General features: G+C 33.1%; 1 pseudogene; it reads left to right on the forward strand.

The window, feature by feature from the left end:
* Window positions 1-3703: 3703 nt before the first annotated feature.
* On the forward strand, window positions 3704-6510 carry LOC149558115 (leucine-rich repeat extensin-like protein 4; annotated as a pseudogene).
* The last annotated feature ends 8717 nt before the right edge of the window (window positions 6511-15227 follow it).

Below are 15227 nucleotides of genomic sequence, written 5' to 3' on the forward strand. Positions count from 1 at the left end.
TAAACATATCAAACAACCATAAAGTAAACACATGCATCAAAACACATAACATCAAATTTGGTAACCCAGAAACCCTCCAAAATGAGAAGGTAAAACTGAGGTGGGGATGCTACCCACCAAATCACTATAGCAATAATGTTTGACCACTTCTAATGATTTGCCCTGTTAAAAGCTTGCCCTATTAAAGGCTTTACACTATATCAATAGTGACCTATTTAAAGGATTTACAAACACTTTTCATGAAGTGTAACACTATTAAAGGATTTTATCACCTTTTAAAGTATCTACAACCTAGCTATTAAGCTAACCTATCAACATAGGATTTTCCTTCTAATACAATTGCTAGAGAGTATTAGACTAATAAACCCAATAGCTTACAATACTTGATTGTTGAATTCAAGCACTTGATCTACTCTCTCTAATCTTGATCCTCTAAGATTTGATATCTATTTGATGTCCTGATACTTTTTTCTTGATCAACTAGATACTATAATGCTATTATGTTCCTCTAAGTCTTTCACACTTCTCATTGAATTTCACTATAGTTTACCCATACACTATACTCTTCCATGCATACAATGGGGTTTCATCCTCCTTTTAAATATTTTGAATACTTAGGGTTAGATATGGATCTATGATCCATATTGAATCTTTATTTCCTACCAATTCCTAGCACTTTTCTTATTGGTTGCATGCTAATTACATAGGAATATAAAAGATTCATTCTTATCCTTATTATCCTTCGAGATTCTCTTATGTCAGCACAAAAAAATGGTTTAGATAGGTGTTTGTGCAATTACAAATAACTATGTCCAATCTATGTTACTCAACACATATTGGATTACTAGTGCTTAGCACATATATGATTCTGGTTTGCTTGGCACCTATTGCATTCTAACTTGCTCAACACATGTGGTATTTTGACTTGCTTGGCATCAACTGTGACTCAACACCTATATATCACTTGGCTCATATGGTTCACTTGGCACTTGAAGTCACTTAGCACCTGTATCATGCTTGGCACTTGATTTTCACTAGGCACCTATTGGAATTCTGGCTTGGCACATACTATGGCTCGCAATATAAAGTGTACTTGGCTTCTATGTGAAATTTTTTTAAGTGTGTTGACACTCAATTGTCAAAACCATTATGAGACCAACATAATCTAAAAGGAAAGGCCAGACCTAAATGGGTGATAAATGGGTTCTATAGAACTACTTAGCAACAACATTATATAACTGATCATCAATAACATTATAGAACTGCTCAATAACAACATTAACAAAATTATAGAATCGCTCAACAAAAACATTAAGAATGACATGATTCTGATTGATTTTGATATTTAGTAGTTAGAGGGAGTAGCAATCAAACAAAAATAGACACAAACTAAATCAGTCTTTATATTAACTAAGATTCTACTCTTTCATGCTAGCACTATTACAAACTTATATTTTAAGGTTACTCGTTACAGCTCTACAGAGCTAGATTCTTGGGAGAGTGCTCAACAAAATCTAAACACTTAATACAGAGTGCTAAATAGTTCTAAACAAGAGTGAAGATAATATAAATGCCGTTTTTCATATTATTCAATAAGTGTGCAAGAATATTAGATGTGATAGTAAAAATACTATTTTCCAAATCCCTAAGAATATTACAATACTTCAAATTTATATCTAATATATAATCTTCCCTCACTAATTCATCCATCTCTAAGAACCAAATAGCTCTTGTTGGTTCTTGCATAAAATTATTAGATGCAATAGTCATAGTCTCTTGACTGATTCTGGTGATGGCTTTCAAGGTAGCAAATAAATCTACAACATCTTTCTTAGTATGCACTTTATCAAATTTGATGTTGTATAACTTATTGATTCCATCTCATATCTCATGGATGCTTTCAGATATTAAATCCAAAGAAGAGGCTATAATTGCCTTCATCCTCTTCAGCATCCTTGTCATTGGTGTTGAAGGAATGCTTCTAGTAGATGCAATGGACTTATTTGATTGAACGAAATCTTCATCTAAATCAGCAACACCATTCACAGTTGTATTCCAATCATCATCATCATCCAAATCAACAATATCATCATAAAGGTTACCATATTCAACATCTTGTGGTATTTCAGCTACACTTCCTTCCACCATATCATTCCCCACTATGACAACTAGATCATTAATATAGTTGAATGGTTACCTCCTATACACTTTTGTAGTCTTGAATTCTTTTCTCTATACATGTTGCCAAAAATTTTTAATTAGATATTTTAGGACATTAGTATTGAAAAAAAAATTCCCCACTATGATAGCTAGATCATTTAATAGTTGAATGGTTACCTCCTATACACTTTTGTAGTCTTGAATTATTTTCTCTATACATGTTGCCAAAATTAAATAATTAGATATTTTTATGACATTAGTGTTGAATTTTTTTTTTGAAGAGGACATTACCTTAAGAATTTCATCCCACACTATCCTCAACATCCACACATTGAGTTATCTCATTCCATAAAAAGCCACTTGTATTTTGTAACTCCTTCATTATTCTATACCCCATCTTCCATGTTTTCAACTTAATTCTGAAATTTTCCTTTCCAAGGTTCAATTGCAACTCTTGATTGAATCTCCTCTTGATAGCACTCCATGCTTCTCTATGAAAACCTCCTTCACCTTTCCTTCCTAGGTTGACTTGCTCAAGGAGCAAATCCAACAATTTTGTCTCCATTTCTCTAGTCCATACAACTTTTGGATTTCAACATGAAGTTGAAGTAGGAGTAGAAATACATGTAGCAATAGGGGTGGCAATGGGGGCCATATTAACCTCCTCATGTATTCTCATCAAAATATTTGTGAAAGACATATTGTTGTAATAAACAACTGTTATATTGCTGGAAAACATTCATAAAATAAAAGTACACATTATATATTGTCAACAAAAACTAAAACTATTGTACCATACTAAATATATGAAGCACTAACACTATAGGAATCATTTGTCATTGTGGCTAAAAGAAATGTGTTCCCTGTGGAAAGTCATCACATCATTATACACATAAAAAAATATTGTAAATTTAAACAATTATATAGATATAGTATAGACACCCAAATTTGATGAATGGGCAACCTTACTAATGTCCAATCATTGGCTAGCTTTGTGTTTTTGTCCAATTATCAAAGTTTTTGTCATAGTAAGATAAAATAAAAAGAGAAATTTGTCGAATATAATCTAAATTAGACTTTCAAACAAAAGATGTAAACCTATATCTTTAAGAATAGATGTTTAAAAAGTTAAAATCTAAATACACAATTAAAACTAAAAATTTTAAATATATTATTTAAGTCATATTAGAAAATAAAATGTAATGACAATGTAAAAAAATAAACAACAAAATGTAAAAGCAATTGACTAAAAATCATAGACAACTTTTCAAAAACAATGGCCTAGGAGAAGTACATAATGCAAGTGTGGATGATATTTTTCATCATAGAAGGTTGTTGAAAGCCATTAGGTAGGTATTACAATAGGGTTTCTATCCACAATGTAGCAATTGGCTATTGTTTGTGTTGTAGTTTTGCATTTGAGTTGTGTTTTGTTCCTCTTATATCAACTACAAACTGTATTAGGTGATGTGGGAAGACCATTGGCAGCTTTAAATAACAACATATTCAAGAAGGTGATGACCATGAATTTTCCAAGGCTATTATGGTTGAGCCAAGCCTTGTATTCCCCAATCCAAGGCTCGGGAGTGCTTAAATTGCTCTCCAAGAATTGAAATCTGCTATCTCCAGTGATCCTTCCAATGCGACTGGCAACTAGATTGGATCAAATGCATGTAGCTACAATTGTGTTTTCTTTGTCCTTGCATTGGAAAATACTAGCATTGAAGTTTTAGTTGGCATTGATCTAAATCATGTTGACATTGCAAGGTACCTTCCAAGGGAGCTTGGTCTTCTCACAGATCTTGCCCTCTTTCATATCAATACCAACAGATTCTGTGGTATTCTCCATCATAGCTTCAAGAACCTTAGGCCTTTTTTTGAGCTGGATATCAACAATAATAGATTTAGTGGGCCATTTCCTACTATAGTTCTCTCATTTCCTTCATTGAAGTTCTTGGACATCAGATTCAATGGCTTTGAAGGTCAACTACCATCTGAGGTCTTTGACAAGGAAATGGATGTCATCTTTGTTAACAAAAACATGTTTGAGGCTGAGATTCCCTAAAATATGGGAAAATCTCATGCTTCTATTGTTTTTTTGGCCAACAATCCCATGAAGGGATACTTACCATCCACCATTGCCAACATGGGTTCTACTTTGAATGAGATCATTCTCCTCAACAACAACTTAACTACTTGCCTCTCTTTTGAGGTTGGTCAACTAACATCTTTGATAGTTTTTGATGTGAGTCTTAACAAGTTTGTGGGCACTCTGCCAATCAACATTGGAAATATGATAAGCTTGGAGTAGCTAAATGTTGCACACACCATGCTTTCAAGAGTGATTCCTCAAGTCCTTTGTGCACTTCCCAACTTGATGAGCTCCACATCCTCTTACAACTTCTTCACAAGGGAGGTGCCTAATTTCTTGGCTTTACCATCAAGAGGAGTCATGTTCAATGATAGGTCCAACTGCATTCCTGGTAGGCCTGCCCAACATTCTGTCAACCAATGTGCTTCTTTCCTTTCTCGTCCTCCTCATTATTCTTCATTTTGAGGTAAATTTTTTCTCTCGTACAAATATAGTTTCCTTTTAGATTTTGTAGCTCTTGGAGTTAATAATATACTTAACTTCTTTGTGATGAAAATGCTTACAACAAGTGTGCTACTAAAATTGGCATTATTGGACTTCCTCCTTTTGGTTGCTTACCTTCACAAATCAATCTCTACAATAGTGTACAAAATAAATGTGTTGAGAATTTAATGATATTGTAAGCTCCTTCAATTCCAAGATCCAAGAATTAATAGAGAAAATAAAGCCTAATTTTCCTTCTCTTCCAATTGCTTATTTAGATATTTATGATAAGTTTTTGGACATCAGTAAATCTCCTACTAAGTATGGTAAGATATGTTACAAACCTACTTAGCATCAAACCTCATTTACTAGTTAAAGGTTTTGTAATTGTATCTCTTTCTATGGGTCATAGTGTTTTGTCAAAAGGAAAGTTGTTTCTGGTAGAAATTTGATATTATCATGAAATCTAATATTCCTAAAGAGAAAAATGTATAAATTATGGCCAATGGTAACACATTTTGCAAGTACAAAAGATAGATACACATCATACAAATATGAACCATATGTAGGCCTGTAATAAGAAAACAATATTGAAATAGCTTTATAGAATGTTGAATCATATATTAGAATGAATGAACATTGTTTATAAAGTGTCAATGTAGTATCTAGCTATTCAAAACTGAAGTAGAATGTATCAATGCAAGTAAAATCACCAACTAATGTCAAGATCTATAGTCCTCCCACATCTTTTCTGCTATTTCATCTTGAAAATTCCCCCAATCATCTCTATCTTGTTGAGTCATCCATAAAGTGTCAAGAATTGGGACATTTATCCCTCCACGATCAACATCACTTTCAATTTTGACATCAAGTGGAACACTATTCTCTATCATAATGAAACTTTGTAGTATGCAACATGCTAACATGATCTTTTTTTGAGTCATGATACAATAAGATGTCGCATGCCTCAAGATAGGAAAATGTTGCTTCAAAATACCAAATGTATGCTCAATCACATTCCTAAGAGAGAAGTGTAGGTGGTTAAATAGCTTGTGGGCATTATCGATTAGGTTTTCTCTAGAAAACTCTTTTAGGTGGTATCACATACATTGATAAGGGATGATAAATCTAGGAACATTTGGAGAGACAACATCAACTAAATAGAATTTTCCTATACAAAAGAACAATAAATATTATGATTGAAATAACATAAAATTTGTGGTTTACAATAATGACTATATAATCATTAGAAACATGATTAAGTATACCAGGGGGACTATTAGTGGATCTTCTCTATATAGAGCTGAAGCAAGAACATGACTATCTATAGCTGAACCTTCCCAACCAATAAGAACATATTGAAACTTGTAGTCAAAAGAAAAAAACACCCATTACATTTTGTGACAAGTTTCCTTTTCTTTCGTGGTATTTTGCTTAGTTATCCACATCAATGGTAACTAGTATATGGGTCCCATCAATTGGTCCAACACAATCCTAGAACACTAAAAATATTATAGTCAAATATGTGATAATATAGTCAAGCAACAAAGTACATGTCAATAGGAGATTTACCTTGAAGTATGGATCAAAATGGTCCTTCCCAAGAATTTCTAGAGGGGTAGTTGGAGAAGGGGGCAAAAAGTAATTGCCATGGAGCAATATGATTGCCTTCAAGACCTTATGAAAGTGGTGACTCATAGTCTCTCCTGAGTGACCAAAGTTATGGCCAATCTTATGATTCTTTAGATTGTGGCCAAGGGTGTGTACGAACATGACTAGTTGTTCTTCCAATTTCATGCTTATCATATCTTTAATGATCCATCTCTCCCTTAGAATATTGGAGAGTTTGAAGAAAGTTTCTCTAGTCATGCGTATTTGGTCATGGCAATCCATGTCATTAGAATATATAATACATTTAAAGAAAGGAAAAGCATCTCTTCTTCGCTTGAATCGTTGTCTTCTAGCATCTTTGTGAGATGCTACTATCAGTACTACTTGGATTGCAAGCAAAATTGCAACTACATGCAAGAACATGATCTTCCTAACAATATTTTCATAAACTTTTTTATTAGTAGCAAGATCCATCAAGTGTTCTATAAATATGCATATAGATTTAATTTAGATTTCCATATTAGTAAAGATGAGGAGAATGAATGAAAGGGAAGGGAAAAAATTGAAGAAAATGAATTTGACAAGAACAAAAGATGACAAGAATAACATTGGGTATGAGCACCGATTGAAGCCTAAAACATATCAAGAGATACTTGGGATTCTTATGATATTATGATCTGCTATGTGAATGACAGATATGACAAATATTTTCAAGCAATAAAATATGTATATTTATTTATCAGCATTAAATATTGAATTTTTCATTCATTTCATTTAAATATAGGAACATAAATATAATTGACCTACAAATTGTGGCTTAGAACATGGATTAAGGTACTTTCAAGTTTCAATAATAGGCTACATATTGTGGTCTTGGAAGTGGATTTCATGTAAAATCAATAGCAAGTAAAATCTTTTTTAAAAACTACCTTGAAAAACTATTTGCAATAATGTAAAAAGATCTGATGAAAGATAGAAGAAACAACGGGGAAGAAAACCAAGCTTGAAGCAATAAGATGGGATGTAAGTGAAAGAAATCTGAACTTGCAAGTGATGGAGCACAAGGGAATTAGTACAAACTCATCAATCCCAAAAAAAAATTTCAACACCCTTCATTTTTTCCTTGTTTAAGTAGGCAAAGAAATAAATAAATTATTTGAATCTAAAAGATTAATACATGCTAGTGCTCGATGATTATTACAAGCCTTCTTCAAATTTATTATAATTTGGCAAAAGAAAACAATGAAGTTTAAAAACCAACATGCAGATTGATATTAACCTAAACATATGAAAGATAATTAAATTATAATGTTTCAAACTCAATACAATGTAAAAAATATCCATGTAAACAAGGAAATCAAATACTTTGTATGCACAAGTTACTAATAGGACTAATTCCAGTCCTTTTGGGAAACGTATACAATGCTTCTTTTCATGAAATGGTTGATTGAACCTAATTTGTAAGTACAATTATTGACTAATTTGGGCAACATCCAAAATCTATTCTTACACTAAGTAATTAAATAGTGTCAAGGTTTCCCAACAGATAGAAGAGTCTTGAGAGAGAATATATTGTATAAACAATATATAGATTCTTCCCTCGTATAAAAGGATCAAATAGGTAAAGGATCCGATGGAAAGAATGAATGCAACTTTAAAAAGTTCAATAGCACTAGGGCTATCATAAAAAACAGAAGGCTATTTCTACTCTTTTCTTAGCCCTTCTATAACAAGAATATATTTTCAAGTGAAGAGGGGAATTTAAGAAGCTAATAGGGATATCTAGTTAATAAAGTTATCCAGACTCTATTGTTGTTTTTACAAGGCAAGAAAATACTAAAGCTCAAATATTGGATAGATTTTATAGTAGGTATCAAGGAAGAAAAAAAGAGAACTATGATATGTAAGATACATGATTCACCTAAGAATTCCCCTTTTATTAGCAATACATCACTTATTTTTTTTTTTGCACACTCAAAATTATTTCGACCCTTTTAGGGGACTCGCCCTGTGAAGGGCATTAATAAATTTCATCAGCTACATGGGGTCCTCCTATAATTATTGTCATTACGTCCTTACCACTATTTTCTTGCATCCTCGATTATGATGTCTGACAGAATGACTTTAACTTGTTTTTCCCATAAGGCCTTCTTTTCATTTGACTTGGCAGTGACTCAACAATTGGACCTTTTGTAGCAGCACAATTGAAAAGTAGGTTGTTCTAATCTGGTTTAGTGCTTGTTGAAGCTTGATCACTATCATATGGAGTGTCTCCTCGTGATACTACATATCCATCACTTGTAGATATGCAAAGTTGAACTCCTTTTGTCAAGGACAAAGGAGAAGCCAACTAGTTTGGTGGTATTTTACTTGCTACTAATTCTCTAAATAGTTGAATATCAGGAGATTTTACTTGCTATTGATTCTTTAAATGGTTGAATATCATGAGACTAAATTAAAAAATCTATAATAATAGCTCAAACATTTGAATAACAATAGTACATTTTTATTTTTTTCAAAGAGTTTAATTAAGAATTAAATTAAATCTTTAAACTATAAGAACTAGAATTGAAGTACAAAAAAATATTATAGACAATAAATACAATAATGAAACTAAACTAGGATACATGAGATTAAATAATGGTAACTGAATTACAAGATATGGATTAAGGTATCTTATTGCATGTAGGTATTTGAGTCTTCATTCTATTTCATTCTATTTCCATTTAGGTCTGATGTATTATGGGAGGGAAAACATCACCAAGAAATTGTTTACTACCCATCCAAAGATCTATTGAATCAGTTGGTGTGCCCATAATTTTATCTAGTGTTGCATAAATTTAAGCATCTTCTCATGCTCCTAAGTATTGTATCTCTCTATCATACCCATGTCTGAATACATAGTGACATGTCAGAATATAAGTAACAAGATGAGAAGTGTTTTGATTTCTTTAGTCAAATGATTCCACTCTAACAGTCCCCTAGTCCCCTAATGTTGTTGTTATAACAACTTTAATGTTGTGATAATAAAAAATTTCCTTTTCATCATTACTTAAGTTAATATTGATCAGCCTGATCATATGTTCAAAATCTTAAGAAACAATATGTTTCTACTTCCAAAAGTCAAGTGAATGCCATAGATCTGGTCTTTTGGGAACATAACAACACTTTCTTTACACACTGTTCTAAAGCCCTTAATCAGGCTTCAATTTTTCCTACATATTTTGAAGGACCAGCTAAATAAAGATAAATTTTCACTTTGAACCTACCAACTTTACAAAAAATTTCATGTCTATTGGATCTCTTTTTCATTCAAATCATATGAATATTTCATTTCTTATATTCATGAGCTAATAGGGAATTGGAAATAGACAACTCTTATTTGGTCTAGTGGAGCAGACCTTTAATATTTAGTTAGTTCATGCAAGTTTTATGTAAATTGGAATGGAAATTGATCCACAAGCCTCCAATCACTCATTTTGGATTGGAAAAGACAAGTCTTCTATCATATAAATGAAAGATCTTTAAAAATTTTGTGAATAAATCATAAGCCTTCAATACAATCATAGTAGAAATGATCCATAAAGATTTTCAAAGGGAAAATAGTCTCTTAAAGTAGAGAAACAATTAAAATCATTCCATTAAGATGGTTGTAGTGCATGGAGAGATAAATAATATTCCATAGCCTTGTCTAAAAAACTTTCAAATGTTCCATTAAGTATATAAAGTGCTACAAAATTTTACAATAGTTGACACTATTACAGATCATGTCATTTATTACCCAGGAAGGTGCAAGATCATTTTTGCCAATTAACTTTCGAACAAAGGACTACACAAACAATACCCTATCTTACATGACATTTTAAACCAATACATACCCATAAAGGCTACAAAATACTCTGAATCGTATACCAAAAATCGTCTATACTTCATTGTTCATCTATTGATAGAGTATGAATGTGATACTATATTTTAACTTCAGATTGTTAAGGAAAAACCCTATAAATCTGCAAAAACCCAACTCGAAAGCTAAGGAAGATAGGAGAGATAATCAAGCCAAAGATGTCCGGTGAAGGCACAATTTTTTCTTATTATCATGGAGATGAAGAAGATTCTATTCATGCGCATACTGCATATTACCAAATAGGAAAATAAAATGTTACACACAAATGGAAGTTTAGTGGGTTTACTTTTGTCTGCAAATCAATCAACCACAAAGTCCTCTACCACAATAGAAAAGTAATAAAAATAACTCACCCAAATGAATGATATTTTGTTTACCCCCAAATTGTAATTTAATCCTACATCAAAATCAAAGAGTTCTCATTTTAACAAACAAAACAAAAAATGACACAATTGCATTTACTCTGACCTATGCAAGTGAGTATAAAACTAGATAGAACAAATAAAACCAGATGGAACAAAACCCTACCTCACTACTGATGAAGTTGTGCAACAAAGCAAAAGCAGTTTGAGCACCCCAAAAAATGAGCAGGCTTCATAGACCCAATGTTTTGTAGTTTTTAACAAATAAAAATGTGGAATAGGAATAACTATTCCAATTCCACCTATTTGAGTGGAATTGAAATACTCTCTTTTTTAGCATAAAATGGAATATGTATTCCAATTGTATGCCTATTCCTAATTCCTACCTGTTGCAGCCAAATAGAGAATTTGATGGTTTTAGGAATAGATAGATGCCTATTCCAGTCGTATTCTGCTTGCCAAATGGGCCCTTAGTTCTCTTAATAATTTCCTCCATGCTCTTATAAATTTTCTTTAATATTTTTTTTGATTTTTGTTGTATCTTTTTAACTAAAAGAGGGGTAAAAATTTTATTGAATATCAAACAAAGCTGAACAACACACATGTTACCTTATCTTTTCATTGATGTCCAAAGTTACCACCCAAGTGTCATTTTGCAACTTGAAGTTGAAATTGAAGCCCAATTTGTTTCATGTTCAAGTCCAGCTTCACTAATTTCCTTTTTGTGTCAACAAAGTATCTTCCTTGTCGACCAAGGACAACTTTTTGAAGTTGAAGTTGAAGCAGAAGTTGATTTAAACTTCAACTTCAAATTCAACTTTTAAATTTTCTGAAGTGTGCTTGTTTTCTTGCAAAAAGTCAATAGCGAGATTATAAACTTATCTTCATGAGCCAAAGGAATGGATCCCACCTTAAAGTGATATCAAAGATGCAAAAGGAAATAATTATGGTAATTATGAGAAATCATGCCAAAGTATGGTTACTTTATGGAAAAAGGTGGCACGCAGATTTTGTGACATCATGAAAGGTTGAGTTACATGCGGATTTGATGGGTATTAACTACAAGTTTCATTACAAACCTTGTCAAAGTAAAGGTGGCACATTTGTAATAGATTTTCCACTCGCTCATATCTATTTTTGAGTTTCCAAGAAATCACTCCCCATAATTACCATCTTGTCCTATATGAGTGCTCATTTAATCATTTTGAGCTGTTGATGCTGATTGGTAAGCAAGGAAGTTGGAAGTCTGAATTCAATCAAAAACTATAAGTGTATTATCTCCCATTTTGTCATTTTTTTCTCTGGCTTTCATTTGAAGTGTTTTTGGTTTAGTTATATAAATCCGTGTCTTTTAAATTGAATCGTGATGCTCTTCTACTCCAAAATGCCTAAGCTTGAATTTTTTTTTCCTTTTGAGGTCCATTCCTAAAATTTGAGATACTTTCATGGTAAATAAAAACCTAAGGGATGTAATTGAGTGGGCATGGGATGTTCAGTCTAGTCCTATACATCAAAAGTTAGCTAGTAGTGGTTTGTTGGAAGTTGTTGCCTTCCCATGAGCTTTTGAATGCCCAAAATTTGTTGTTGACTGCGCAAATCACTATGACCCTAACACTAGATGCATAAAAAAAGTTTCAAGGGAGGTGTTAGTAAGAATAAGTAGGACAAGTGTTAGTGCAGCCCTAAGACTCCCTCATAAAGAGCCCTATGAACCATGGACCTTTGAGGAATCTGAGCATCTATATCATGGCAGAAAGAAAGATTATGACTCCATTGTGGCTCAAACCTAGTTGTTGAGATCGGCTGAAGGAGGCTCAAGATTTCTTAAGCCATTAACAATTGAACATTTCATTAAAGAAATAGTAGACATTGTGTTACTCTTGAATAGGGTCAAACGCAATGATCATGCCTTTCACTGGGAAAGTTGGATGTATCTTTTCATTCTAAAGATTGTTGAAGGTGAAAATTTTATTGATTGGGCAAATTTATTAGCTGAGAATTTACATAGAGGCCTCATAGCAATAGGTAATTTCAACTTGTTCTTTGTGCATTCCTTCCTAGTCTATGTTTTAGTGACATCCAAAGAATGGGAGGGACTTTTGCATATGCCTTGGACAGAAGAGATAGCTATCTACCAATACTACAAAGACCTTCATGCAAATGAATCTTGCAAGGAATTTAGGAAGGTTCATGATGTCTTTCTTGGGAGGTTAGTTTTTGAGCTCCAAGGTCATGAAAATCATAGGCTATCAGAGAAATCCATGTAGGATATTAAAATTTATGGTTGTCTTTATATTCAATTCCCTAAATTTACATAGCTTGGAATTAGGGGTTTTTCTAGTGAACCACTTAAGTTACCATGTTACTGTTTAGATAGTATTGTTTTATCATAGATATGTAGGTAGCTCATTTCTATGTCTGACTCCTCTAAAAGTACAAAAAGGTTAGTCTCATTCTTGTTCCCTATTGAAATTGGTCACTACAAGTGTTCAAACTACAAATAGGCCAAGTTAGCACAACCTACATTGTCATGTTTATGCCTCAAAACATATACTCCCATAAAAGAGTTTGATTATGTAGGATTTGCTAGGGATAATTTTAAGCATACATATTCATTAACCAATGTTCCTCATCTAGAAGATTATTGTACAAATTGTCTTGATGAATTTGAAGTCATAAAGAGATTATGATATAGATTGACAATCAATCATATTAGTATGTTTAAGATAGATCTCAATACCCATGTGATAAAAGGAGATGAAGCTGAGGAGGTGATTGGCCTATTCCATGTTGAACAAATTGAATATACTGATCCCTGAGCTCGATTGGACTAAGAGGGAAGAAGATGACCTAATGTCCCATACTTTAGAGGTATTGAAAAGAACTGAGAAATGGTTGAAATCAAAGAATATTGAATCAACTAGTCTCAAAGCCCCAGAAAAATACTCAAGAGCTAAGCACAAAAAAGCACAGCCCAAACCCAAGGCCATCCCTAACCTTGGTGTTGTTGAATTTTTTTTAGGTTCTCCTAAAGTTGAAGTTGAAGTTGAAGTTGAAGTAACTCCCAAGCCACTTCAACTTCAAGTTCGAGAAGAGGTCCCAAAGTTTAGAAGGGTAACTTTTCTAGCACTAAAAAGGCAACATCAAGAAAAGAAAAGGGGACAGTCATAGTTGACCTAGATCCTACCAAAGAAAAGGCAAGTTTGAAGTAGTCTCCCATTTCCCTCATGGCTGATAATACCTTAGATCCGCAGAAGCCTCCTCAAAACACTAGTTCTCAATCCAACACTTTGGCCTTAGCAAAAATTTCTCCTATGGTAGGTAAAGAACCTACTACCCCCAAGTGGCTGGAAACTTCTATTGAGAAGAAAAGGAGTTTAGTATCAATATCCATGCCTATTGATGACCTGGTTAGAAAATTCCTAGGAAAGCCTTCAAAAACTAAAAGGGCCAAAAATAAGTCTAGGTTGAACTTTGATAAAAACTCATGACACTGAATAGCTAAAATAGCCAAGCCACCAAAAGGTAGTTCCCATGAAAACATCACTCTTTAGGACTATCAAGTATCAAAGATTGACCTTGGAAAGGGAAGCCAAGCTGCTGATATGAAGATTTTTGAGGTTTCAAACAAGAAGATAGTAGATAGAGTTTGGAAGGATGCTCAGGACAAGTAGGAAATAAAAGAGGCAATGAAAAGCATGGAAAAATACATCAGTGCCATCTTGTATCCAGAACCCAAACCTTTGAATGAGATGTCAACAATGGTGGATGTATCCTCTTCAACTAATCAACAATTTCTTGACAATCTATAAAAGTGTAAAGCTATTGCAAAGACATTCAAAGAATGGTTGTAGTTCATCCTAAAGGAAATTGAGCAACAGGTTAGACATCTGGAAAAGGCTTTGAAGGAGACCGTTGTCATCATTAAAAAGGTGGAGTCCAGCAATGAAGGTTTTGAAAAAGAAAAAAATAATTGGGTTAATATGGTGCCGTGGATTGAAGAAATTCAAGGCTTTGGTTTGTAAAGATTTTAAGCTAAATTCCCTATCACTGGCCTTGATGAGAAAACCTTACATGTGATTAAGGATTGCATCGAATGGAGGAATGAGGCACTAGTGCAAGAAGTCACCGAAATCAAAGAAATCTTGGATAGCCTCAAGCTCCTAGATAAAATCATTCAAGATGATCTAAAATGGTTTGATAAGCATTGCATAGGAAAAGAGAATGATTCTGTTACTCCTATGGAAGAATCGATTAGTGAAATCCTAAGGAAGTTCCAAGAGTTTTGAGATAAGAAGACACCATGTAGGCAAGATTTCTCCAATGTTTCTTATATTGAGGCTATGTTGATAATCAATTTGAAGCATTTGGAGATGCACACAGAGAAGATGATAAAACTAAAGAGAGAAAAAGAATCTATAAATAGAGGATGGCATATATCAGCTTACCTCATCATTCCATTCTCTCTAGATTTTTTACTACATATGAGATATGGAAAGCCACAAGGATTGCAGCCAATGTGGATAGTTCCTTCTGATGTGTCACATGATTGTTGGCCAGTTTTTTTTCTTTCCTATTTTACTTTTTGATGATTTTCAATTAACACGGTTGTGTT

This window comes from Cupressus sempervirens, chromosome 5, assembly GCF_028749045.1.
Source record: "Cupressus sempervirens isolate cs-2001-9-10 chromosome 5, ASM2874904v1, whole genome shotgun sequence".
NCBI classification, from domain to species: Eukaryota; Viridiplantae; Streptophyta; class Pinopsida; order Cupressales; family Cupressaceae; genus Cupressus; species Cupressus sempervirens.